Source organism: Papio anubis, chromosome 8, assembly GCF_008728515.1.
Source record: "Papio anubis isolate 15944 chromosome 8, Panubis1.0, whole genome shotgun sequence".
NCBI classification, from domain to species: domain Eukaryota; kingdom Metazoa; phylum Chordata; class Mammalia; order Primates; family Cercopithecidae; genus Papio; species Papio anubis.
The window spans coordinates 120698911-120725454 of NC_044983.1; the positions used below are offsets into that span (position 1 = coordinate 120698911).

General features: G+C 43.3%; 1 protein-coding gene across 3 annotated transcripts in view; it reads left to right on the forward strand.

Moving 5' to 3' along the window:
• Positions 1–26544, forward strand: part of NSMCE2 (NSE2 (MMS21) homolog, SMC5-SMC6 complex SUMO ligase) — a 270450-nt gene that overhangs the window by 233950 nt on the left and 9956 nt on the right. The window lies entirely within an intron of this gene.

Here is a 26544-nt window from a genome sequence, read left to right on the forward strand (position 1 = left end):
CCTTGAATGTACACTAGGTTCTAAAGAAAACAGAATTTAGAGCTAACTCTTCCCAATAAGAAGCAGGAGGGGTGGGAAACGCCAGAGGCTTTGGGGGAGTGATGGTCACCCGACATTGCCTCTCACAAGCATGTGGCCTGGAGCACTTACCTATCTCTAGGCCCTAGCTGTGAAGTGCAGGGTTTGAACTAGGTGACCACAGCTCCTTTCAGTTTTCATGTAATGCAGAGTCCACTGAAAGAGAAACTCAAACCTTTACGTATTAGATTTTTGTGTTACCACCTCTTTCACACACATGATGTGAAAAAGGTGGTATCGTATCATATATTAAGAAAGAAAGGTGACTGGGCGTGGTGGCTCACGCCTGTAATCCCAGCACTTTGGGAGGCCGAGGCAGGCGGATTACGAGGTCAAGAGATCGAGACCATCCTGGCCAACATGGTGAAACACCACTTCTACTAAAAATACAAAAATTAGCCAGGCATGGTGGCACACGCCTGTAGTTACTCGGGAGGCTGAAGCAGGAGAATTGCTTGAACCCGGGAGGCAGTGGTTGCAGTGAGCCAAGACTGCACCACTGCACTCCAGCCTGGCAGCACAGCGAGACTCTGTCTCTAAAAACATAATAATAATTGGCTGGGCACGATGGCTCATGCCCGTAATGCCAACAATTTGGGAGGCCGAGGTGGGTGGATCTCAAGGTCAGGAGATCGCAACCATCCTGGCTAACACAGTGAAACCCCATCTCTACTAATACAAAAAATTACCTGGGCGTGGTGGCAGGCGCCTGTAGTCCCAGCTACTTGGGAGGCTGAGGCAAGAGAATGGCATGAACCCGGGAGGCGGAGCTTGCAGTGAGTCAAGATAGTGGCACTGCACTCCAGCCTGGGCAACAGAGCGAGACTCCGTCTCAAAAAATTAAAATAATAATAATAACAATTTTAAAAAAGGTTTCTCATAATTTTGAACAAGTCATTAGATGTCTGTGACTGTTTCCTCACCTGTAAAATGGTTATCAGTACTCAGGGCCCTCCCTCATAGAGTGCTTATGAACATTAGATAATAAAAAGATTGTAAAGCACTATGTAAATGTCAAGTACTGGGTAATGGGGAAGAGTAACCGCAGGCAGGGTAGGAAAACCTAGCATGGGAAAGATGAAAACTATACATTTTCTCCGACCTGAAGTTTAAAAACCATCTTTTTTTTTTTTTTTTTTTTTTTACAGAAAATAACCAGATTCTTTGTATACACTTTTCTCTTAATGCTTCAGAATAGCACAGTTTGGGGACGGCCTTCAAAATCAGACCACATTGTTAGAAGTTACTTCACTGCTTCAGAACCCAAATCCCCTGCAAGGAATGTAAGAGCAGCTTGCTTTCTTTCAAATTCCAGTCAATGGTAAAGTTTCAGTGTATAGCGTAGTCCACTTCTTGCAATCACAAACTTACTTGCAGGGGCAAAATTTTGGAAAGAGCAGTGGAAGAAGTCTGGTCTCCAGGGCACTTCTTGTAAACTTCAGTCAGATATGGCCTGTGCAAGGGCAAACAGTAGTTCCATATTTCATTTATTTGGCACTTTCTCTTAAGGAGATCAAAGCTGCTTTGTAGACTTAATCTATTTAATTCTCACAACATCCCTGCCATGTAAGTAGCTGCTATCACCCTCCCTCTGCTGATATGAAGCCCACAGCCAGATATGAAAACTGGCTTTTCAAGGGCACAAGCAAATCGACATCAAGAACAGGAGTTGGACTCTAAATTTTATTTATTATCCTCTTCCCATTTAAATAAATTCTCCTAAATAAAGCAAATTTGAGAATTCTTTATTTTGCCAGTCACCAATGAATGCTAAGCCAAAATCTGAGAATTCTATAAAGAGCATACTTTTGTCTCTAATTCATAGATTCTTAGAAAATTGGCAGATTTGCTGAGCCTTCCTCTTCACTGTTAGATATTCTAGAAATTTTGAGCTTAGATACATGAGCTAGTAAGACCATGCTAATAGTATTGCATGGTTTATGGAGTCAAATATACCTGGGCTTGGCTAGCTCTGTGAACTTCAGTTTTCATTAAAATGTGAATAATACAGTACTCGCATCAGAGTTATGTCAATTAAATGGTGCAATGCCTATAAAATAGTTAGCATAGAAGCTAGTGCACAGTAAGCCTTCAGTAAATAATAGCTATCATATTACAAAACAAACAGGTTCTTAGGTTAGTTCTTTCCTTGTTAAGATTTTCACTGAATATTTAAGCTCTCGTCAAGCTAATCCAGATACATTACAGGTTTTCTTTTAAACAGAATGCTTCGTATGTTGCTATAGCAAGCTTGCTCCATTTTCCTTTCCCCTTTCCCCTTCAGTGTTCCATTTTGGTTACAAGAAGCTTGCTCAGGGAGAGGTTCCTGCACTTTAGCTTGAATTTCTGTCAAAACAAGATTACCTCTTTAGTTGACCCTATGAGAAGCCATTTAGTCTTACGAACCAACCTTTGATTTCAAAATTATTTGAGTTCTCCTGAATGTGGTAAGCTACCCTGCAATGTGCTTGGAAATCATCCAGTTTGGGACTTCCTCAAGAGAGAGGGATAAGATGATCTAATCAGTTTCGGAACTTGGAAGAGACAAGTTGTCTGAGTGGAACACTGAGCTGTGAACCCAGTATCATAGACATTGATTGTTGCCAGTGAGCTTCATTCCCAAATGGGGGACCCATACAGAAAATAAAGGTGTCCTGGGCCCCACTCCAGACCTACAGAATCAGAATCTCCAAGAGTGGACCTGAGAATCTAGATTTCTTTTTTTTCTTTTTTTAGAAACAGAGTCTCGCTTTGTCACCCAGGCTGCAATACAGTGGCATGATCATGGCTCACTGCAGCTTCGACCTCCTGGGCCCAAGTGATCCTCCCCATTCAGCCTCCCAAGTAGCTGGGACTGCAGGCACATGCCACCATGCCTGGGTAATTTTTTATTTTTTATTTTAGAGACAGGGTGTCACTAAGTTGCCCAGGTTGGTCTCGAACTCCTGTCCTCAAGTGATCCTCCTGCCTCAGCTTCCAGAGTCACTGAGATTACAGGTGCAAGCCACCATGCCTTGCTATATTTCTTTCTCATGTAGTTTTCCTTGTGGTTCTGATACCACCAAGTTTGGAACCACTGCGAAGTCATTTTCCAGATGAAGAAAATAAGGCCCAAGGAGAGGAGCACCTCCTCCAAGATCATTGGCATGCTGAACTCATGAATGGCAGAGGCCTGCCCAGAGCTCAGGTCACCCTCACAGTCAGTGCAGGTTTTTTTCCACTACTCCTTCATGCTCCTGGGTCTGCTGTTGACTCAGGATAAACAGACAAAGTTGTCTGTGTCTGTACTTTCTCATCTGTATTGTAGAGATAATAACTCCTGACCTTAAAGGGCCATTGTGAGGTTAAATTAGTTAAAGGGTGTTCAGTTCACTTTGTCCTTTACTCAGAGTCTGTTCTTTAGACAACTGAAAGGGTGCTAAATTAAGCCATTTTGCAGAGAGGTCTGAGTCATCTAGTGGCAGCTGTCTGTGCCTCACTGGAGGTGCTTTGATCATTGTCATCTAAATGCATGCGTTAAGTACTATCTGTAGCACAGCGCTCCAGGCTGTGCTAAGTGAGTTACCCAGATAATGGTCTCTGCCCTTGAGAACAGCGCTGAGGCAAGGGACATAAAGGTTATTCACACAGCAACAGAATAGGGGATCCATCAACGTTGAATTCAGAGAGCCTAGGAGCGTGGGGACACCCATTCTGTGCCCCTGGCTTAGAGAACCGAAGTGCTGCAGCTCAGGTCACATGGCGCACTGAGAGCAGGATGTGTGACCCACCCAGGCGGAGTCCTTCCCACCTCCCCCTGCTGGAGGGGAATTGTTTTTCTCACCAGTTGGAACGTAGCAAGTGTCCATTATAGTCAATCTGGAAAGGCTTTAGTTTGGAGTTGGTTTCAAGGATGTCTTGAAATGAGGCCGTTAGAGCTCAGAGGATGGTGGGCAGACTATGTGTATGAAGGATTGGGCCAAAAAAGATTATGAAGTATCTTTTTTTTTTTTTTTTTTGAGACAGAGTCTCGCTCTGTCACCCAGGCCGGAGTGCAGTGACCTCCCAGGCTGAAGCAATCCTCCCACCTCAGCCTCCTAATAGCTGGGACTACAAGATGTACATCACCACATCCGGCTAATTTTTTATTTTTTTGTAGAGGCGGAGTCCCACTGTGTTGCCCAGGCTTATCTCAAACTCCTGGCCTCAAGCAGTCCTCCCACCTCAGCCTCCCAAATTGCTGGGATTACGGACTGAGCCACAGTACCTGACCTAATTGTGAAGTATCTCGAAACAATCTGGAAAGAAGTCTTGAAGCAGTGGATATGGTTCTTGAGGGTGTTTTGTACCACAGAGCGAAGTCCCAACAGGACTCTGAGAAGGAAGCCACCCACTCAGAATTACTGCCGAGGGAGGGGCTGTAATGACACATGATGGAGTGAGGAGGTATGGGAAGCTGCTCCGGAGGGTTAAGGAAACCATTGCCACCATTTTTAGACAGCAATTATGTGCCAAGCCTCATGTTTAGCATTTTACATAAAATGCCTTTATCCTCAGAACAGCCCTACCAGACAGGTATTTTCATCTAGACAGGTGTTTCCCCTGTGCGTATGACAAAACACACTCAGGGTAGGTAACTTGCTCAAAAACACAGAGGGACTGAGGAAGGCAGTATTTAAGCCCCTGCTGGATCCTTCCAAATCTGTCTGCTACACCTTAAGCCCTCTCCAAGAATGTTAGAGATAGTTATGGATAGCCAGCCAGGAGGTAACTCAAAATTTTCACTATTGTCTATAAACAAACAAAGGAGCAAAATGGGGGGTCATACTCCATACAGTGTGGTGGAGGGGAAACCACACAAGCTCTCTCTTCTGAATTATGCCCAAGAAAAGATGAGCAGAGAATGACTAAGGTTCCTTGTTTGGCAGATCATTGACCTGGTGACGTGACCCAGTGAGATAGAGGGGAGGAAGGATCTCCAAAGGAAGATAAGCATATGTCATTTATAGTAAGAGTTACTGATGATTAGGGTGTTTAAGAACTAGGCATTGCTCAACCAAAGGGGAAAGTTCAAAGTGAATAGGTAAGTTGGTGTGTCATCTAAAGAGATGATGTAGTGTCATTGAGTGAGATAGAGCCTCAGAAAACATCACTTTTGGATCTGTGTACATATGGCATTGTACTAAGACACTGTAGCATGGAAGTGAATAGATAAGAATTAGAAAAATTACAAACTAGGAGAGGACAGATGTTATCACACCGCACCTTGTAATAAAGGGAGAAGAGTAGAGAAAGTTAAGCCTGACAGGACCCCACTCCCAGTAGAAAGGGACCATTGATATGGCTTTGAAGATAGGAAGGACAGAGCATTGTGGCAGAATGTAAAAGCAAACACCTCTAGTATCATGGAATCCAGGGAAGAAGGAAAGGAAAGGAAGAGAAGACCTGTGGGCATTTTATTATGTGCTGGGCATATGAAATAATCAATTACTCAGTTAAATTCAATTCAATACTCAGTTAAATACTCAGTCCTTACAGTAGTCCTGCCAGGTAAGTCTTGTCCCATTTTACAGCGGGGGAAACTAAGACTCTGAGAGGTCATCATTTTCCCGAGATCAAACAGCTAGGGGAAGCAGGATTGCCCCAGGTCTGACTCTGAATCCCTTGCTTCTGCCACACTGCTTCAGCCAGAAGTTGGAGAAGGGGAAGGAGGATTGGTTATACGCAGAGTCAGAAGCTATGAGAGGGTGATGAGGATCAGAGTGGATTTGGAGAAGTGATGAGGACACGGGTGGCTTTGTTGGGTGATACTGCTGCAGAGTAGAAATGGGAGAAGTTGACCACAAGGAAATTCACATGGTTGGGTTCACAGTTTCATCTGCCATGTATGGCATTTTACTACCTGGTATATGGAAGATTAAATGTTAGCTGCTTTTAATTCTCTCTTTGGAGAACTGTGAGTTCCTTTTTGAACAAATTCTTTGCAACCCACTTTCAGTCTACATAGTTAGGTTTCCAGGTTGATGCATCTTCAGATTATAGTTCCAAGAAAAATACTCACACCAGTGGGTGGTTTTTCACATTTTTAAAGTGATCGTCCTGTTGGCAACATAGACATTCATCCATTCATTCCCATCTGGGAACTATGGGAATCTTCTCCTCCAGCTAACACTGTGATTTGGTCATCTGTGTTTAGTAATATCCCAACATCTGATCTTCTTGCCTTTTTTGGTGACATAGGCTTCTTATTGTTTGTGAAATTATGGGTTTGCATGAATTGCAACTAATGGTAGAGGTCTTTGAAAAAATAATTATAATTTGAGAAAATGGGGTCAGCCTATATTAAGTTTCTGTAGTCTTGAGGTATGGAAAGAAGAATGGGCAAACATTTGCCCTTTAAAGTAGGTTAAGAGTCCATAGCACAGTAAGAAGTCTGTTTCCTCTCACTGGGAAAACATATTCCAGCCACTGATTTAGCTTCTGTTATTGTTGCTGACTTGCAACCCTACTCCCCCTCTAAGTTCTATGACAGGTCTGAACATAATTCTTCTTTGTAGTCCATTGACTCTTATAAAATAATGCTGTGATTATAAGGTTTCCTGAATACAATTTTCAGAATGTTAGTAATAACCACATTGCACCTACCTGCCATACTTGGGTAATCATCTCTGTTGCTCAATTTACTTAATATTGGTCATAGTGAAACACGTTTTCATCACTTGAAATCCAAATTTTATTTGCCAGATTACTAATGGCCACCTATTTCTGTAACATAAGGTAGAATGTTGTGCAAGTTTGACTTGCAAATACTGTATGTTGACTCTTGAAAACAACAGGTTTGGCCGGGCGTGGTGGCTCACGCCACCCAGCACTTTGGGAAGCCGAGGCAGGCGGATCACCTGAGGTCAGGAGTTTGAGACCAGCCTGACCAACATGGAGAAACCCTGTCTCTACTAAAGATACAAAACTTAGCGGGGTGTGGTGGCAGGTGCCTGTAATCCCAGCTACTCGGGAGGCTAAGGCAGGAAAATCGCTTGAACCTGGCAGGTTCAATAACTTTCAGTCATTCTGGTGCTCTTTCCACCCAAGCACCATTTTCTTCTAAATGGCAAACAGTCGTCTTGAAGGCACTGTCTTTTTCTATCTAGATGTTGGGTGGAAAAAAAAAAAAACTACCTTTTATATAGACGCTCTTGGGAACATTTCTCATACAGTGAGATCAACAGAATGCAAAAATTTCTTCCTGCAGGATCTCCCAAAGTCCTCTTGGCTTGAATTTTCTTCTCACTTTTCTTTTGAAAAGCTTTGTTCCTTTTGCACCTTGGAAAAATAAATCTTGTTTGTCCTGACGGCAGTGTGCAAGCATCTATTGCATCAAAATTCCCAAGTGGAGTAAAAAAACCAATGGTCCTTTTCTGAATTTCGTTAGCAGTAGCAACAAACATTTCATCATAACCTCAGAAGCAATACAGAGAAGAAAAGAAAAATCAAGTTAGCAATTACAGCTAACATCGTGTAAGATGAAAGCCTGGCATTATAAAATCCTTACTGTTGTAAACTCTACTTTACTTCTGGATCTGTCTGCAGGCAGCCTACCCTTTCAAAATTTGAATCTGTTGTCAGTAGTTGGGTTATAAATGAAATTTATTCTAGGAGTAATAAATATGGTATACATGACGAAACTGAATGATTATGGAAAAGGTTTCTTGACAAGGACTGAATTAAGCTATTATGGTGCTTCTGGCAGCATCTCAGTTTAGGCCAAATATTTCTAAAGGATTCCCTGAAAACTAAATTCAAGCTCTGCCCTAGATTTACAATTGACATGAAGGTCAAGGATGAGCAGGCCGGGGAGAGCACAAAGTGCCTCATCACAAGATGTGCCTTACCCTGAGACATCCTGTCAAAACTGTTCTGTGTTGGTAATTCACATGGGGAGAGGATACGTTTTAAAAAGCCTCTGGCACCTCACTGCTGTTGGAGGAAGGGTCACTGCTCTGCAGTGTCTTCTGTCAGGTCTGCCTTGAGTCCTGTCCACCCTCAACTTTCTCTCCCCAGCTTACAGTTCTCCAAATGCACCTGGTCTCTCTATTCTTAGGGGCAGGAGTGAGTTCCCCACACTGCTTGGGACGGTCCTTTTCCTCAGGAGTCCACTGCAGAAGCTCACAGAACTTATCCCATGTATGCTAATGGCACTGTCTGCCACAACACTAGACTAGAGTCCTCTGGATTGGGGGCTCTGTCTTGTTTATCTTGGTGTATGCAGAACCTACGAAACATGAAAGGCACACAGTAGTGGTGGGTGGGTGGTTGGAAGAGGAAGCATGCAGGCAAGCTTCTGTGTAGCTTACATTTCAGAAGACATTTAAATAATCATAATCCTGGGAAAATATTAAGTAACATTAGAAAAGCTGCCTTTCAGATGCTTCTACTCCCTAGTGTATCATCATGGACATAATGAGGCATTTGTACATATCATTAGAATTGCTGCCTTCAAATCCCTCCACTAAGAATGGCAGAGTGGCAGCCGTGCTTTCTCTCACACTTTTGCCTTTGCTCATCCTACTTCCTTCTCCTTCAGGATTCCTCCCACTGTCACTGTGCCTCCAGTCATTTTAAGAAGCCCCTGGTGAGTTCTCATGGCCCCTGAGCTTGCCTCTCTCCTGGTGCCTGTCACACTGTGCCACAATCATGGGTTTCCTTGTCTATTTCAACCCCATCCTCTGTGCCTAGGAAATGGGAGGTGGTCAGCAGACATTTACTAAATGAAAGTTGCATGAGTCATACCTTGGGCTCCTGAATGAGGAAGAGAAAATAAATTTTCTTTAAATTTTGCTCCTGATCCTGGGAAACCATAAGCCTCCAACACTGTAGTTTTTTAATACAGCGTGACGTTTGACCATATTTAGGGCGATAAGTTTGAGTTATCCAACCACTGTGAAAATGCCACTCGACTGTCATTGTGAAACCAGGTTAAAGTTTCAAAGCCAATGCTCTTTACCGTTTAGTGACAATGGGTAGTTACGTTTCTTGGCCATCTTTGTATTACTTCTGAAAAATCAAATAACTGAATTAGCTCTGAAAAATATGAGAAACAAGTCCTATTTTTAGTATTCCCTTCTCATCTATAAATCTGTTGTATATTGAACATATTTGACTGCATTTTATTCTTTTTACCTGTTCCTGCTTTGCCATTTTGATCTCCTTAGATGCTGAATTATATTTTTGGAATGAAACAGTCATCAGCTTTTTTATCATTAGCTATTTTACTATTTAATTTAGAATAAAGCACAGAATGATAAAATTAGATACAAGAGGCCACTATGTGTCATCAAGTAACCTAATCTACTTTTGGTAACAAAAATAAAATTCTCTTTAAATAATTGCTAGCTCATTTTGAACCAGCTTTGTTCAGATGAATAGCCCTCAGTCTGGGTGAAGAGGATGAGAAACTCATCTCTCCCTCACAAGGTCTTTCCGACAATTAAAATTATCCTTTTCTTAATTTCATTCTATTGCTCCTAATTATGACCCTGATAATTAGTGTGCTAATTACATCCCCTGTATAATTTCTCTGCCTCCTTGATGTTCACCCTTCATTTATTTTTAGCCTGCCTCCTTTATCTGCTCCTGAATTCCCTGCTTACCTGTTCCCTCACGGGGCATGTGGTTGGGGGCCTCAAATTGAGAGAGAGGCTTTCCCAATCACTTTAACCATTCGCCTCTCCATATTTTTTTTTTTCTTTTGTCTTAAGGCGATTTGTAGCTAAGGAATAAAAGTGTAGTTAGAGTAACTGGAGAGCCGCAGTCCAGCCTTGTCCTTCTGTGATGCTGCGGGAGGGGCACTCATTACTTGGTGCGGGCTCACTACCTACTGCAAGACCCAGATGTCATTCACATGCCAGGCTGCAGATTATGCTAGTGACCCAATAGCATCATCTTTATTATGGGGTGAGGAAAGTCACTATTTGGGATCTTTATATTTTCCTGTAGAATTCATAAAGCAAGTTCTGAGAGTCTTTTTCTTCCCTCTTTTTCTCCTTTCTTGTTTCCTCTGTTTCGTCCCGCTTATGACTGCAGGTAGTGTGTACACTATAGTGCTAGGAGTCAGGCCCCTAGGCTTTGAAAATAAAAAGCAAGATCAACCAGTCACCCTGCCTTGCCCTTTCAGGAACTATTTCCAGAGTTCTCCTTATGTGGTTTTTGTTACTGCGTTGATTCATTTATTAGTTTTTTTTTTTTTTTCCTCTAATAAGGGCAGAACACTTGATCCCATCTTCACAGTATCTTAATGATACAGAGAAGAAGAAAATGATAGCCTACAGGAAATTTGACACCTATCCCCCAATTTATGGCAGAGCCAAGGTCCAGACTTAACCTACCCTCCGGAAGTCCATTCTTGTACGAAACTACAGTACAGTTCTCTCTGGGTCTTGCAGAGCACTCCTTTACTCCTTTGCAGAAGAGGTAGAGGGTGGGCAGAACCAATTTGAAGCCACCAAGGACCCTTTAGGATTGAGAGTCCATGTGCAATGCACTGGGATGGGGATCTAGAAATGGGAAAAAAAAAAAGACCTGTCTCTGCCCATGGAGCTTACAGATTAGTGGGGTAAACAGCCATACAAACAGACAATTATGAATGATGAGTTTGATATGTTAATTGCCTCGGTTGGTGGGGGGGTTAAAGGGAGACTCCTGGGGACTCCTGAGAAGTGTTCCTAGAGGAAGGCAGTGGCCTTGATAAAATGCCCTCATGGACTGCTTCTCAGCACTCTATTTCTGTGTGGCACAGCCTAGGCTCATAGACATCACATTCTCTGTGGTTCTACTTGTGCTCACTCGTAATTGTCACCTGCCCTGGAATATGTGAGCTTTCGGTGAGAAAGAACATCTGTCCCTCTTGACACCTTTGGGTGTGGGTAAGGAAAAGAGTAAATGTTCCATGCTAAGCATATTGTCAAGCGCTGCGAATGTCATGAGGGAGGAAGTTTGAAAAGTGTGATTTCTTCATGTTTACAAAATGAACAAATGACTCAGATCTGTTGTACACATTCACAAGAGCTGTGTCCTAAGCTGATCCTGATTTTGAAGTCACGTGTCTTCCTTTGCATGTGGGGAGGATTTTAAAGAGGATGGAAAGTGGACAAGGAGGGGGTGGGTGAGAGGAAGGAAGGCTTAGAGGCAAGGACTTTGTTCTAGGACGCTGACTCAGTGATGCCTTCCCTTGGGCTCTGCAGAAATAAAGATTTTCCTCATCTTTTAGCTCCTTCTTTCCCTCCTCCATCTTTCCCTCCCTCTCTCTCACTTTCATTTTATTTCTTCCTTCCAGTCAGCAGGATTTTGTAGGGTATGTTTTCTGTTAGGCTAACTTCAGACAAGACCCTGAAAACTAAGTACAGATGTCATCACAGATCAGGGTCCCTTACTCTTGGAAGTTCAGGCAGTCCTGCCCCGATTGTCTCTGACCACTTTGCCAGGCTGTGGAACTGAGCTACATTTTGGGGGTTTCACCCACATTGTTGTTGACAGGATTGTTAGGCTTCACTAGATTTGCACCCTCAGGCTTTGATCTGTTTAATTTCTTACGGATTGAATACCCTTTTGAGATTGTTCTCCTGACTTTTTTTTTTTAAACATGAGTACATTGTGCCACTAGAAAGAAGAATGTTTAAACAGATCCAAAATAAATCTTGATACTCTCTATCAAATGCATGTAAAAAGGAAAAACAAGCATGCTTCATTAATACTAAGATTCCAGGGCATCTGGTAATGACAGCGCTGAGTATATCCTATGCGGTGACATATTTGATTAGATTCGGGGTCAGTGGGTGGGGGGACGTACTCTAGTCATTACAGTTTTGAGGACAGTGCTGGGCACCGACAGATGTGACAACTTATAACACAGGTACTTCCTCCTTCACTGCACTTTATCCCAAAATAGACATCTTCAGAGGTTCTTTACCTTTTATCCTTAAAGGATTTGAGAAGCTTTCAGAAACAAATTATGATACCAGGGCTAGATTTATTCTGTTATTAAAGTCTAACATTCTCTACAAGTATTTTGTTATTGTTTGTCTAGGCCTCTGAAATTAGAAGAGACAGAAGAAAACATATTATATAAATTTAAAATACGAATTAGCCAGGCGTGGTGGCATACGCCTATAGTCCCAACTACTTGGGGAGCTGAGGTAGGAGAATTGCTTGAGCCTAGGAGGTCGAGGCTACAGCAAGCCCAGATTGTTCCATTGCACTCCAGGCCTGGTGACAGAGCAAGACCCTGTCTAAAAATAAAAAAAAAAAATAAAAATATAACATACAACCTTGTAAGGGATCCAAGAAGTTTAAAATATTACAACTGCTTTTAAGATAATACATCTAGAAAATATAAGGGATTGAAATGGTGACACATACCCTGTCTTACCCAAAATTGAAACGTTGCAGTTTTAAAGTTGAGCAATTGTAAATCTTAAAGTTCCCTTTTTTACTATGATGATCTCTGGACTTTATTTCATCATTTGTTTCAGTTTGACTAATTGAATAAACAAATCCATCCACCCTCATTGCCATCAGTCCTACTTACCTCATCAATATTACTTGATCTCATGAAGAGTACTAGATATAAAAAAACTCAAGCTAAATCATTACTCTCCAAATATCTCAATCTTGATTCCTCTACTCCTAGTGCAAATATGCAGTAGTCATGTCACCTGCACAGGATGGACTGCAACGTTTCATCATCTATTCCTTCAGTCTTTCTTCTACATACCATTGTTTAAGATGAATCATGGCCGGTCACGGTGCCTATAAGCACAGTACTTTGGGAGGCCGAGGTGGGCAATCACCTGAGGTCAGGAGTTCGAGACCAGCCTGGCCAACATGGTGAAACCCGTCTCTACCAAAAATACAAAAATTAGCCAGGTGTGGTGGCGTGTGCCTGTAATCCCAGCTACTTGGGAGGCTGAGGCAGGAGAATCACTTGAACCCAGGAGGCAGAGGCTACAGTGAGCCAAGATTGCACCACTGCACTCCAGCCTGGCCTACAGAGCAAGACTCCATCTCAAAAATAAAATAAAATAAAATTGTACTGAGAGCTGACAATGGGCTAGCAGCCCTCACTCTTGGCGCCTCCTCGGCCTTGGCGTCCACTCTGGTGGCACTTGAGGAGCCCTTTAGCCCACCACTGCACTGTGGGAGCTCCTCTCTGGGCTGGCTGAGGCTGAAGCCGGCTCTGTCTGCTTGTGGGGAGTGTAGAGGGAGAGGTGCCCGCAGGAACCCGGGCTGCAGTGCAGCGCTCACAGGCCAGCGTGAGTTCCGGCAGGCACCAGCACGGGCTTCACCGGGCCTGCACTAGGAGTGGCTGGCCACCAGTGGCCCAGGGCAGTGAGGGGCTTGGCACCCGGGTGAGCCATGTGGGTGAGCCACGTCCCCTACCAGTGCTGGCCCACCGGTGCTGGGCTTGAGTTCTGGAGCTCTTGAGCTCTCACCGGGCCTTAGCTGCCTCCCCGCGGGGCAGGACTCAGGACCTGCAGCCCACCATGCCCGGAATGCCCCTGCCTCGGCTCCCCCGTAGCCCGAGCCTTCCCCATGAGCACCGCCCCCTGCTCCCCTGGCCCTTGGGCCCATCAACTGCCAGGAGGTGAGGAGTGTGGGTGCACAGCATGGGACTGGCAGACAGCTCCACCCAGGGCCCCTGTGCAGGATCCATTAGCTGAAGCCAGCTGGGCTCCTGAGTCTAGTGGGGACTGGAAGAACTTCTATGTCTAGCTAGAGGATTGTAAATGCACCAATCAGCAGCCTGTCAAAATGGTCCAATCAGCTCTCTGTAAAATAGACCAATTAGCAGGATGTGGGTAGGGCCAGATAAGGAAATAAAAGCAGTCTACCAGCGCCAACCAGCGGTACTCCGCTTGGATCATCTTCCGTGCTGTGGAAAGTTTATTTTTTCGCTCTTTACAATAAATTTTACTTGTAGTCAGTCTTTGGGTCCACGCTGCCTTTAAGAGCTGTAACAGTCACTGCGAAGGTTTGCAGCTTCACTCCTTCACTCCCGAAGCCAGAGAGACCACGAACCCACCGGGAAGAACGAACTACTCCAGATGTGCAGCTTTTAAGAGCTGTAACACATACCACGAAGGTCTGCAGTTTCACTCCTGTCAGCAAGACCACGAACCCACGAGAAGGAAGAAGCTCCAGACACATCTGAACGTCTGAAGGAACAAACTCCAGACACATCATCTTTTAAGAACTGTAACACCGCAAGGGTCCACGGCTTCATTCTCAAAGTCAGTGAGACCAAGAACCCACCAATTCCGGACACAGTACTACATACACATTTTAATTTCAGGTTTTTTTACTTCATGTAATGTAAGCATTTCCTCATGTTGAAAATTATTTTTAATAACTTACCAGATTTTTTTAAACTAAGAAAATTCTAGAGAAACTAAGAGTTTATGAGTCGTAAGAGTTCTCAGTTTATAAGATACCTATACTTCTCCAATGTTTCTCTGTTATAAAAACAACAGTAATTGAATGTCTGTCCCACCTCCGTAAAGTCAACGAACTTAAAAAAAAAAAAAAATCCACTTTTTTTATTTTTTTGAGACGTAGTCTCCCTCTGTCGCCCAGACTGGAGTGCAGTGGTGCGATCTCAGCTCACTGCAAGCTCTGCCCCCTGGGTTTGCGCCATTCTCCTGCCTCAGCCTCCTGAGTAGCTGGGGCTACAGGTGCTTGCCACCATGCCGGGCTAATTTTTGTATTTGTGTTTGTAGTAGAGAGGGAGTTTCACCGTGTTGGCCAGGATGGTCTCGATCTCCTGACCTCGTGATCTGCCCGCCTCAGCCTCCCAAAGTGCTGGGATTACAGGCGTGAGCTACCGCACCCGGCCGAAACTCCACATTTTGGACAACTGATTACTACTGTACTTTTCTGGGAACATGGATGGTTTCTGGCCAGGAAAGAGAATCAGAGATGATCTAAAGACGTGTGTGGAGTAGTTTATTTCTTACACCAATATGACCTCCATCATCTTTCTTTTTGGTAATTTGCTTTTGTACGGAAGTGAAACAGAGAATGTGCAATAGTATGACCTACACGGCATAATATGGCTTGCTTTCTGGAAAATCGGTAATTAGCTCAAGGACCAAATTGTCTTATTCTAAGATATTTGTCTTCAAAACAATCCTCTTCACCATTTTCATCATCTTATTGTAGTAAATTTGTACATGACAGTATTCAAAGCATTCTCTTACTTCAGCAACCATTCATTCACCAAACATTTATAAGTTCCTGTACATTGCCTGGCTCTCTGAGAACATGAAGCTGAATCAGACAGTTCCTTCCCTTAAGGAATCCTCATTCTGGTAGGGAAGATAGAGAAGTAAACAAATGATTACAGTAGGTACAAAAGGTACCCTGCAGTCCTAAGGAGGAATCACCTCTGCTTTGGCACTCCGCAGAGGAAATGCCTGAATTGAGTCTTGAAAGGTGGTCAGAGATTGCTAGGTGAACAGATAGCAGCAGAAGCACAAACTAACATGCTAAATGTAAGTGAACTGTAGTCAGTCTGGGGTGGATATGGGGCGTAGGATTGAAGTGCATAGAGTAGGAAATGAGGATACTTACTCTGGGGCCAACTAGTGAAGAGTCTTGTCATGCTTAGAACGCCATGGTCAGCCAGGCGTGGTGGTTCATGCCTGTAATCCCAGCACTTTGGGAGGCCAAGGCAGGCAGATCACTTGAGGGCAGGAGTTCAAGAGCAGCCTACCCAACATGGCAAAACCCCGTCTCTACTAAAAATACAAAAAATTAGCCGAGCGTGGTGGCGCATACCTGTAATACCAGCTGCTCAGGAAGCTGAGGCAGGAGAATCACTTGAAGCTGGGAGGCAAAGGTTGCAGTGAGCCAAGATTGCACTCCAGCCTAGCCTACAAGAGGGAAACTCTGTCTCAAAAAAAAAAAAAAAAAAAAAGAAGGCCATGTTTTAGAAAGATGACCAGCTGTAATAGAAAGAATAGACTGGGGAGACTGAGGCAGAGAGATGAATAAAGAACTTTTTCAGTAATCCAAATTGGAAATGCTGGGAGTTTGAAGTAGGACAGCAGCAGTGAAAATGAGGAGCAGACAGAATCAAGATAAAGATGGAGAATGAACAGGGTATATGAACAACTTGCATGTACTGTCTTGGGTACCTGCACAGGTGGTACTTAAAACTCTCTAAAATAAGAGAACATAAGAAGAGTGCAAAGGGCACTCCTTATCTTCTGATCTTTGCTTTCTTCAGACTTTACTGTGGATGTAAATAATGGAAAGTTGTAGACCTTCTCAATGCTGGCTAATCAGACTTTCCCTATTATGTGGTCTTCCTAGTTCATTACCCAGATAAAATAAATAGAATGTGTGCATTAGATTTTCTGTTTCTGCTTGGTGACCGAGAGATGATCATCAAGCCTTTTCTTCTAAGAGGTATTAAATGCAGGTGCTCAGTTTGGGAGTATTTCCAGCGTTTATTGGTTTGAAGTGGATATTGTATGACCAAATCTTAACTGACTGATTTTTGTCCTACCAGTTGAATGTGCTGGGTTTTGATTATTTTAAATCTAATATTTGGACAGTATTTAATAACTGGAGGCAAATTAATAACATGATGTCAGCTGAGGACAAAGGACATGTCTGAAACAACAGTAGATAAATTATAAGCACATGATAACATGAAAGGGTATATCTTACTAACATGTCAGCTCATTTGGAGGAAACTCTTCATTCAGTTTACTTTCATAATCTTCAGAGGAGTGTGTCGAAAGAGCCATGGAAGTGGAAGCTGACAGAAAAAAATTGAAGATGCTGATAGTGCTGTGTGAGCTATCTACAGCTTGCTATTTGCCAGGAACCATGCTAAGAACTTTTCATACATTAACTCACTTAATCCTCAGACAGCACTATGCAGTAAGTACCATTAGTATCTCCATTTCATAGCTGAGAAGATTGAGACAAAGAAAGACAGAGTAATTTGCCCAAGAGCACCCAGCTGATAAAGTGATAGAACCAGGCAAATCCAAGCAGGCCTGTTTCCAGAGCCCATGTTCCTAAATACTGTAATCCTCATTGCCTCAATATCCTTCCTTCCTTCTTATCACACCTCCCTAGAGAGCCTGGCTGAGTCATTACCTTCTTCTAGTTCACCTTGAATCTTCACCCTATCTCCAGAGATACTTATGTACTTTGTACAAAATGTATACATTTCACTCATCACACAGGATGTAAATATTCATATCTGTCTCTCCTACCAGACTGAATCTTATTCTTCTTTTTATCTATACCTGGAATTTGGTGTAGTGCATGGCACAGAGCAAGTGTTCAATAAATGCAAGTCTAGTTGAGTTAGCTTCACTTGAACACACAGTGCTTGTCCTCAAAGAGCTTTCAGTGTATCTGGAAAAGAGAGTTCCATTCACATGAAACAACAGAATAAGAAAGAAGTTTGGGCTAAAAGAGTGTGGTATAGACAGTGGATATTATGAGATTGCAACGAAAGGAGATTGGCTATGGAGGTTGGGTTGGGTGGATTGAGTTGCATTGGGGTAGACTAGATAAAGATAGCTTCTCCACGTACATAGAATCTGAGATGAGGATGGATTATAGTTAAGAGAAGAAAAGGAGGAAGGACATTGATCAGAATGTGAGCAATGAATGAAATGCTCACATTTAAGGGGGCAGTAGAGTTGTTTAGAAAATGTACGTCGAAGGATCCTCCTCATTGACCCAGATCAGACATCAGCTCTGTAGAGAGGCTGACCCTGTTCTCTCTTGAGATCTTCCTTCCACAGTATCTTGTATGTGCATGACCTTCACAAGAACACTTTGCTTTGTAGGTGTCTGTTCTGTGTGACTGAGCTCCCTGAAGGCAGGGATTATTTTTCACCAATACCAAGCATGTCTAGCACATAACAGTGGTAAAAATAATAATAATAATAGCAGTAGCAGTTTTATAATTACAGAAGTGTATAATGTTGATTTTAATAAATGCATATACAAAGTAAGTAACATATCAGATCCTTATTGTGTTCTAGCCATTTTTCCAATTACATTCTATTAATCCAACCTGTGTTCAAGTATTTTTGTTGAAATTTATGTTTGTTGAACTTTGCCGTCCTGTGAGGGTTGTAACATCTAGGGAATCTTTCATTGTGTAGGCGGTATCTGATCATGATCTCCATCTGAATTCTGCAAAGGCTCTTCACATACAGCAGAGTCTTAGCTGGTACCAGGGAGTATTGGAACTGATATGGTTTGGCTGTGTCCCCACCCAAATCCCATCTTGAATTGTAGCTCCCATAATTCCCATGTGTTGTGAGAGGGACCCAGTGGGAGATAACTGAATCATGGGGGTGGTATCACCCCTACTTTTCTCGTGGTAATGAATAAGTCTCATGAGATCTGATGGTTTTATAAGAGGAAACCCCTTTCACTTGGTTCTCATCTCTCTTGCCTGCCGCCATGTCATGTCCTTTTGCTCTTCCTTCATCTTCCTCCATGATTATGAGGCCTCTCCAGCCATGTGGAACTTTGAGTTCCATTAAACCTCTTTCCTTTAAATATTACCCAGTCTTGGGTGTGTCTTGTTTAGCAGTGTCAGAACGGACTAATACAGGAACCTAGGATTCAGTTTCCTGCAGAAGGGAAATGGCAACATGGCCCAACCAATCAGCTAGCAGTCAGGACAGGCCACCAGTCCCATGAGGAAACTGAGGTACAAAGCTGGACACCCAAGAGTACCAAGGAGTGGATCTCAAAGCAAAAAACACACACACACACACACACACACACCCCACAGAGCTCTTAATTCCAAACCAAAAGAACTGAGCCTACTGAATATCTCATTTTCCACTTAGAGCCTAAGATGTGTCTGAGTCCACAGGTGGGGTCACTGGTAGTCCCAGCTATAGGTTACTGAGTAGGAGAAACAAATCAGGGATTGGCACAGATACATACTCACATGCTATAACTAAAGAATTTCAAACTTGGAATCAATGTGCTTTTGCACATTAGCATGGCCCCCAAATTTTCCAGGCACCAGCTCAGCCTTTCCAAATAAACTGTCTTTGGAATAATGCAAGTAAAATAATATGTGCAGTCTAATAAGCATTTCAAGCAGGCAAAAAATATTTGTAAAGTATTTTCTTCATATGCTACTTTCATAGTTTCAAGAGAAAAGTGATTTCAGGAAAATGTTCAGGCTTAGGCTGGGCATGGTGGCTCATGCCTACAATCCCAGAACTTTGGAAGGCCAAAGTGGGAGGATCCCTTGAGGCCAGGAGTTTCAAGACCAGCTTCAGCAACATAGTGAGAGCTTGTCTCTAATTTAAAAAAGAAAAAGAAAAGAAAAGAAAAAAAAAATGTTCCAGCCTAATTGAAAAAGTACATAGCAATCAAATTTTATTCCCAGCTGGCATAAAACTTTCTAACTGGTAGCCAAATTTGGGATGCCTGAAGACAGACAAGTGACTAATGCTAGGGCTGTGTGTGGCCAGTACCAAATGTATATTCTGACCACAAGACCATGTCTGGATTCTCCTTTGTAATTACCGCACAGCCTACTGTAATTTTCAAGCTTATATTTACTTCCTGCCTTTGACATGTAATTCAGGGTCCAGGACTGCACCCCGAGTGAGAGTGAAGTCCTCTCTGTCATTTGGCTAAAACCTATAAAATCATCATTGTGTGAGGATGTGTGTATGTGTTTGTGTTGCCACGTCTGCTAAATATGTTAAGTGTAATCTTGTGAAAAGTATGCCCACTCCTGCCTTGTTGGATGAGCCACTTTGCTTGTCAGATGTTTATTGAACACCTACTACCCTATGCCAAGGACTATTTTAGACTCTAGGAAACATCCGTGAGCAAGAGAATGAAGGCCCTGCTTTCTTGGAAAAGAACGAAGGAGGGGGAGTGGGGAAGAAAGGCAGAAAAATAGCACTTATGGACATGTGCTGTGCAGAGAACAAGAGTGGTGTGATAGAGTAAGTCTGTGTGGCTTCTTTAGCTTGGGACATCAGAGAAGGCTTCGCCAAGGAGATGACATTTAAACTGACATTTTAAAATGACAAGAAGGAGTAGCACAGGCACAGAGCAGGAGGAAGAGCATTCCAGACAGGTTAGTGTTAAGGCCCAAAGACAGGAGGAGCTTGGCATGTTCCAGAAACAGAAAAGGCAAGTGTGCCTTGAGCATGGTGGGAGACAGGACAACTGAGCAGAGAGGTTGCGTATTAATCCATTTTCATGCTACTGATAAAGACACACCTGAGACTGGGAAGAAAAAGAGGTTTAATGGACTTAACGTTCCACATGGCTGGGGAGGCCTCACAATCATGGCAGAAGACAAGGAGGAGCAAGTCACATCTTACATGGATGGTGGCAGGCAAAGAGAGAGAGAGCTTGTGCAGGGACACTCCCCTTTTTAAAACCATCAGATCTTGTGAGACTTATTCACTGCCACAAGAACAACATGGGAAAGACCTGCCCCCATGATTCAATTGCCTCCCATTGGGTCCCTCCCACAATGCATGGGAATTCAAGATGAGATTTGGGTGGGGACACAGCCAAACCATATTAGGTTGTCAGGGACAGAGTCACTGGGGCTGTCTAGGCCACTGCAAGAGGCGGACGTGGGAGGCTGTGACCCTTCATGAGGGACACTAGTTAGGAAGCAACTGCAGAGTGCTGGGCAGGCGGCAGTAGTGGTTTGGAAGGGGCTGGATTTGGAATATGGTGTAGAACCAGAGTCAGCAGAACCTGCCAGTGGATTGGATGTGAGGAATGAAGAAAAGGGAATAACCAAGAATGATTCAAGGCTTTGGCTTTGAGCAAGTCGGTGGCTTGTGACTGAGCAGAGGAGGATCAAAGGCAGAGCTGCTTGGCCCTTCCCTGAGTCATAACTGACTAGCCACAAAAACTGGGAACTTACATTTTGGGGTCCAATCATTGCCCTCACTGCACATCCCATCCAATTTTACATTATTGGACCATATTTGTAGACCTTTGGAAATACTACTTCAAACATATCCAGGGTTTGTTCTTCCTTTTGGTGTTCATTTTGTGACATTAAAAAAAAAAAAAAAAAAATATTCAAGTTACCTAACTCTACCTTGCTCCATCCCTCATGGGTGTGCTGTAAATGTTAGTTCTTATGCAGGCTTCCTGCCTCGGCACAAGTAGAGGTCCGAGATCAGTCCATTGGTCAGAAGTTGGACGGGTGGCATATGCTTCTAACAATATCGTCTATGTATATAGAAAATAATATGACTAGTTTGCTTGCTTTTCTACTTATAGTTAGGAAAATTTTGTAACCTCTTTACTAAAGATTAAACTGATTTAATCCAATTGTTGCTTTATTATAAAGCAGATATTTTCTACACTTGCCTTAAAAATATTGTGGGGTTGGCCGGGCATGGTGGCTCACACCTGTAATCCCAACACTTTGGGAGGCTGAGACAGGCAGATCACTTGAGGTCAGGAGTTCGATATCAGCCTGGCCAACATAGTGAAACCCCATCTCTACTAAAAATATACAAGATTAACCAGGCATGGTGGTGGGCGCCTGTAATCCCAGCTACTCAGGAGGCTGAGACACGAGAATCACTTGAACCCAGGAGGCAGAGGTTGCAGTGAGCCGAGATTGTGCCACTGCAACTCTAGCTTGGGCAACAGAGCAAGACTCCATCTCAAAAAAATATATTTATATTGTGGGGCTTAAATTTTCTTGCTACACAATAGGAATAACAACACAGTTATTCTTCATGGGTATTTTGTTAGGAGTAAATGAAATAATATATACGATGTGCTTAGCACAGTAGCTGCTATATAACATTCAGTAAATCTGAGGTATTATTATCAATGAAATAACAATTTGGGGCTGGGTGCGGTGGCTCACGCCTGTAATCCCAGCATTTTGGGAGGCCAAGGCGGGCAGATCAACTGAGGTCAGCAGTTCGCGACCAGCCTGACCAACATGGAGAAACCCCGTCTCTACTAAAAACACAAAATTAGTCAGGGTGGTGGTGCATGCCTGTAATCCCAGCTACTCGGGAGGCTGAGGCAGGAGAATGGCTTGAACCCGGGAGGCGGAGGTTGCAGTGAGCTGAGATCGCGACATTGCACTCCAGCCTGGGCGACAAGAGTGAAACTCTGTCTCAAAAAATGGGAGCAGAGGAGCTCCCAGAACCAATACACAGATTTTAGTATTCAAATGAACCAGTCAGAGAAAATAGAACAACACATTGATTTATTAAATTCCTGCGTGACTTTGGACAAAACCTGTACTTTCTTTGGATCTCAATTTTCTCAGGTAAATGCGAGACTTAGGACAGATAGATAACCTCAACTTTAAAACTTCTGTGTTTCTAGTAGATGATCAATATTTTCTCTCCCATCTTCCTTTTACCAGGCTTATCACAAAGGTTTGTCTTTGGGTCATCTAAATCAGTATAAGTGATACTTATTGCCAGATGTGACCTTTTGTTAGCACAATGGAGAATCCCAACGCTAATGTCAATTTCTATAAATATAAATTGAGAGTGAGGAAATGTTCTGTCTCTAGGGAAGTTTAGTTATTGAGAATCTTTCTCTTTTTAGACTCTTGGTCTGTGGTCTCTTACTCACTCGTGACATTCTTCCCCAGTCTCACTTTTGTTACCTTTTTCTTTCGTGATCACTGATGCTGGTAGCCACCTACAATTTTGAAGTTCCCCACTCAGCCTTCCCTAGTGGTAGACATTGCATTTGAGTTGTGCTTTCTTACTTCCTCTACCTTTTGAAATTTAAAAATAGGAAAACAAACCCACAGTCTTTCACATCAGCTGAACTCTGTTATTCATCTAACAGATTTTCTCGTGAATTCTATGGTACAACGTATACAGTCAGAAACCAGCCATCAGTTCAGAATAAATGGTGTACAAAATTAAGAAAGAGCTACCTTTATTTTTGCTCTTAAACACACGATCAGAAATGGGAGGCAGCAGCCCATAGGAGGAGGCTTTGAGAAGTGAATTCAAGGGAAAGACGGCTCCTGGCCTTCTCCTTGGCTTTTCTCCTTACCTGTCCAACTTTCCCAAGCCATGGTGAAGAGTCAGTAGACTGATAAAGGGACTCGCTTAGGAGTCTAACTCTTGCACTAGGAATTCCAAAGACAGGCCCTGAGAAGCATGAAAACCCATCATAGCCATGAGCAATGTAATTTCCAGAGACCCCACCCCAAAGCAAACATACTCAATGTGGTACCTGCCCTGTTAAATATCATTTTAGGACGGGCACGGTGGCTCACACCTGTAATCCCAGCACTTCGGGAGGCCGAGGCAGGCGGCTCACAAGGTCAGGAGTTCAAGACCAGGGTGGCCAACCTGGTGAAACCCTGTCTCCACTAAAAATACAAAAATTAGCTGGGCCTGGTGGCGAACACCTGTAATCCCAGCTATTCGGGAGGCTGAGGCAGGAGAATTGCTTGAACCCAGGAGGCGGAGGTTGCAGTGAGCCAAGATCGTGCCATTGCACTCCAACCTGGGCAACAAGAGCAAGACTCTGTCTCTGTCACTCAGGCTGGAATGCAATGGCATGATCTCCGCTCACTGCAACCTCCACCTCCCAGGTTCAACCAATTCTCCTGTCTCAGCCTCCCAAGTATCTCAGGTTATAGGCGCCCACCACCACACCCAGCTAATTTTTGTATTTTCTTTTTTCTTTTTTTGAGATGGAGTCTTGCTCTGTCACCCAGGCTGGAATGCAGTGGCGCGATCTCGGCTCACTGCAAGCTCCGCCTCCCGGGTTCACACCATTCTCCTGCCTCACCGTCCAGAGTAGCTGGGACTACAGGCGCCCACCACCACACCTGGAGAATTTTTTGTATTTTTAGTGGAGATGGGGTTTCGCCGTGTTGGTTAGGCTGGTCTCGAACTCCTGACCTCAGGTGAACCACACGCCTCGGCCTCTCAAAGTGCTGGGATTACAGGCGTGAGCCACTGCACCCAGCCTTGCTGTCAAAATTGAGTTTATGAAGAAGTAAATCCAGCCCTACATATCGCTTCCAAATTATGTATTTTTGATTACCAAATCAACAATTAATGAAGTTAACTTCACATTTGCACAGACCTTTAACATTTGGTAATTTCAGTACTATTGTTACTCTGTTTTGAAGCCAATCAATGGTTTTTAAGGTCTCAGACGTTTGTTTAGCTCCCTGAAAAGCTGGAAGCCCCGAGGCACTGCACCTTAATGCCCAGTGGTTAAAAATGCTCTGACTGGTTATGCCTGAGCCCTGAGATCTTCACTGCCTTCTTCAAAGAATGAGAGCTGGTTTAGGGGACAGCAAGCTGGCATACAAATACACCAGTCTACTCCAAGAAGGTGACTCTCAAAGTAGTTGGAGGCAGAATCCCTGTGTTGCAATTAATTCACTAGGTTACCTTGAATGAGAGCTCCGCAGCCCTTTCCCTGCCCCTCAGTACAGCTTGAGCATCCCTAATCCCAAAATCCAAAACCCACATGCTCCAAAATCCAAAACTTTTTGAGCACCAACATGACGCCACAAGCAGAAAATTGCACGTCTGACCTCATGCATCAAGTACACACGAGTGTTAAAAATACTGTATAAAATTAGCTTCAGGCTATGTGTATAAGCTTTATATGAAACGTAAATGAAATTCATGTTTAGACTTGGGTCCCATCCCCCAAGATATTTCATCATGCATATGCAAATATTTCAAAGTCCAAAATCCGAAACACTTCCGGTCCCAAGCATTTTGGATAAGGGATACTCAACCACTAGTGCCTTTGCAAACAAACACCTCATCTGGCCTAGGTAATGGCCCACAGGCATCAGTTCTGTGGTACCGAAAGTTATGCCACACCACCTGAACCAGAAACAAGGGCTTCCTCTCACACATTAAGAGGAAAGCCATTTTTATGTCTGTATTATTTTGCCAAAATTAAAGAAGGAAGGGAAGGGAGAAAAGAGTAGGGAAGGGAAAGGAGAAGGAAGGAGAAAGGACTACACCATCAACACATGTTTAGAAAGCTACTGATATTTTGGCCAGGCCCCATGGCTCATCCTGTAATCCCAGCACTTTGGGAGGCCAAGGCAGGTAGATCACCTAAGGTCAGGAGTTCAAGACCAGCCCGGCCAATATGGTGAAACTCCATCTCTACTAAAAATACAAAAATTAGCCAGGCGTGGTGTTGTGCACCTATACCCCCAGCTACTCAGGAGGCTGAGGCAGGCGAATCACTTGAACCTGGGAGGCGGAGGTTGCAGTGAGCCAAGATCACACCATTGCACTCCAGCCTGGGCGACAGAGCGGGACTCCATTTCAAAAAAAAAAAAAAAGCTATTGATCTTTAACTTCTGTGCAAAATTACAAGTATCTTTTCTTCAGAGAGAATGGCTTTCATGTGAGATACTCTCCCATCATCCCATTCAAAGGTTGTCTATCATCTGTTTTTTGTTTTCTTTTGTTTTGTTTTGTTTTTTTCAGTTGGGGGCAAATGGGATGTAATGCAAAGAACATCAGTTTCAGAAGCAGCTCATGCTCTGTTTAAAGCCAGTCCTGTCACTATCGCTCAGCAGTTCTCAAAGTGCAGGCCAGGGAACTCTAGTGTACTCCAAGGGTCTTTTGGAGTGTCCATAAGGTCAAAACTTCTTTGTAATAATAGTATGATCTCATCTGCCTGTTTCACGCTCATTCTTTTCATGAGTGAGTTTTCCCAGAGACTACAGGATATGTGAGATTGTGACAGATTGAATGCATATGCAGATATCAAAATCCAACTAGCTGCTATGAAGCCAGACATTCAAGATATTTATAAGAATGGAAAACAGTGCCATTCTTCTCACTATGTATGTCTGTGTGTATCGGGGGGATGTTCTGGAAATATAATTTTAACTTTTAAAATGTTGTTTATGGTAATATGTAGTGGGATTATTGTTATTTTTAATTTTTTTTTTTTTTTTTTTTTTTGAGACAGAGTCTTGCTCTGTCACCAGACTGGAGTGCAATGGCGAGATCTCGGCCCACCGCAACCTCCACCTTCTGGGTTCAGGCGATTCTCCTGCCCCAGCCTCCTGAATAGCTGGGACTACAGGCACGTGCCACCACACCCAGCTAATTTTTGTAGTTTTGGTAGAGATGGGGTTTCACCATTTTGGCCAGGATGGTCTCGATCTCTTGACTTCATGATCCGCCCACCTCGGCCTCCCAAAGTGCTGAGATTAAAGGCGTAAGCCACTGCAACTGACCTTATTGTTATTTTTTAATGAATTTTAAATTCCTCAGTCTTAATGTCTAATCTGCTAAATATTGATAAATATAACCCACATAGAAAAAAGCTTCAAAGAGTTCATACCTACAACTAAAAAGTTTGAGAAGCCCTGCACTACCTAATAGTAATGACTGTATTGATTATTCCTTTGTACCATGAGCTGTGCAAAGCATACCACATTCTTCATCT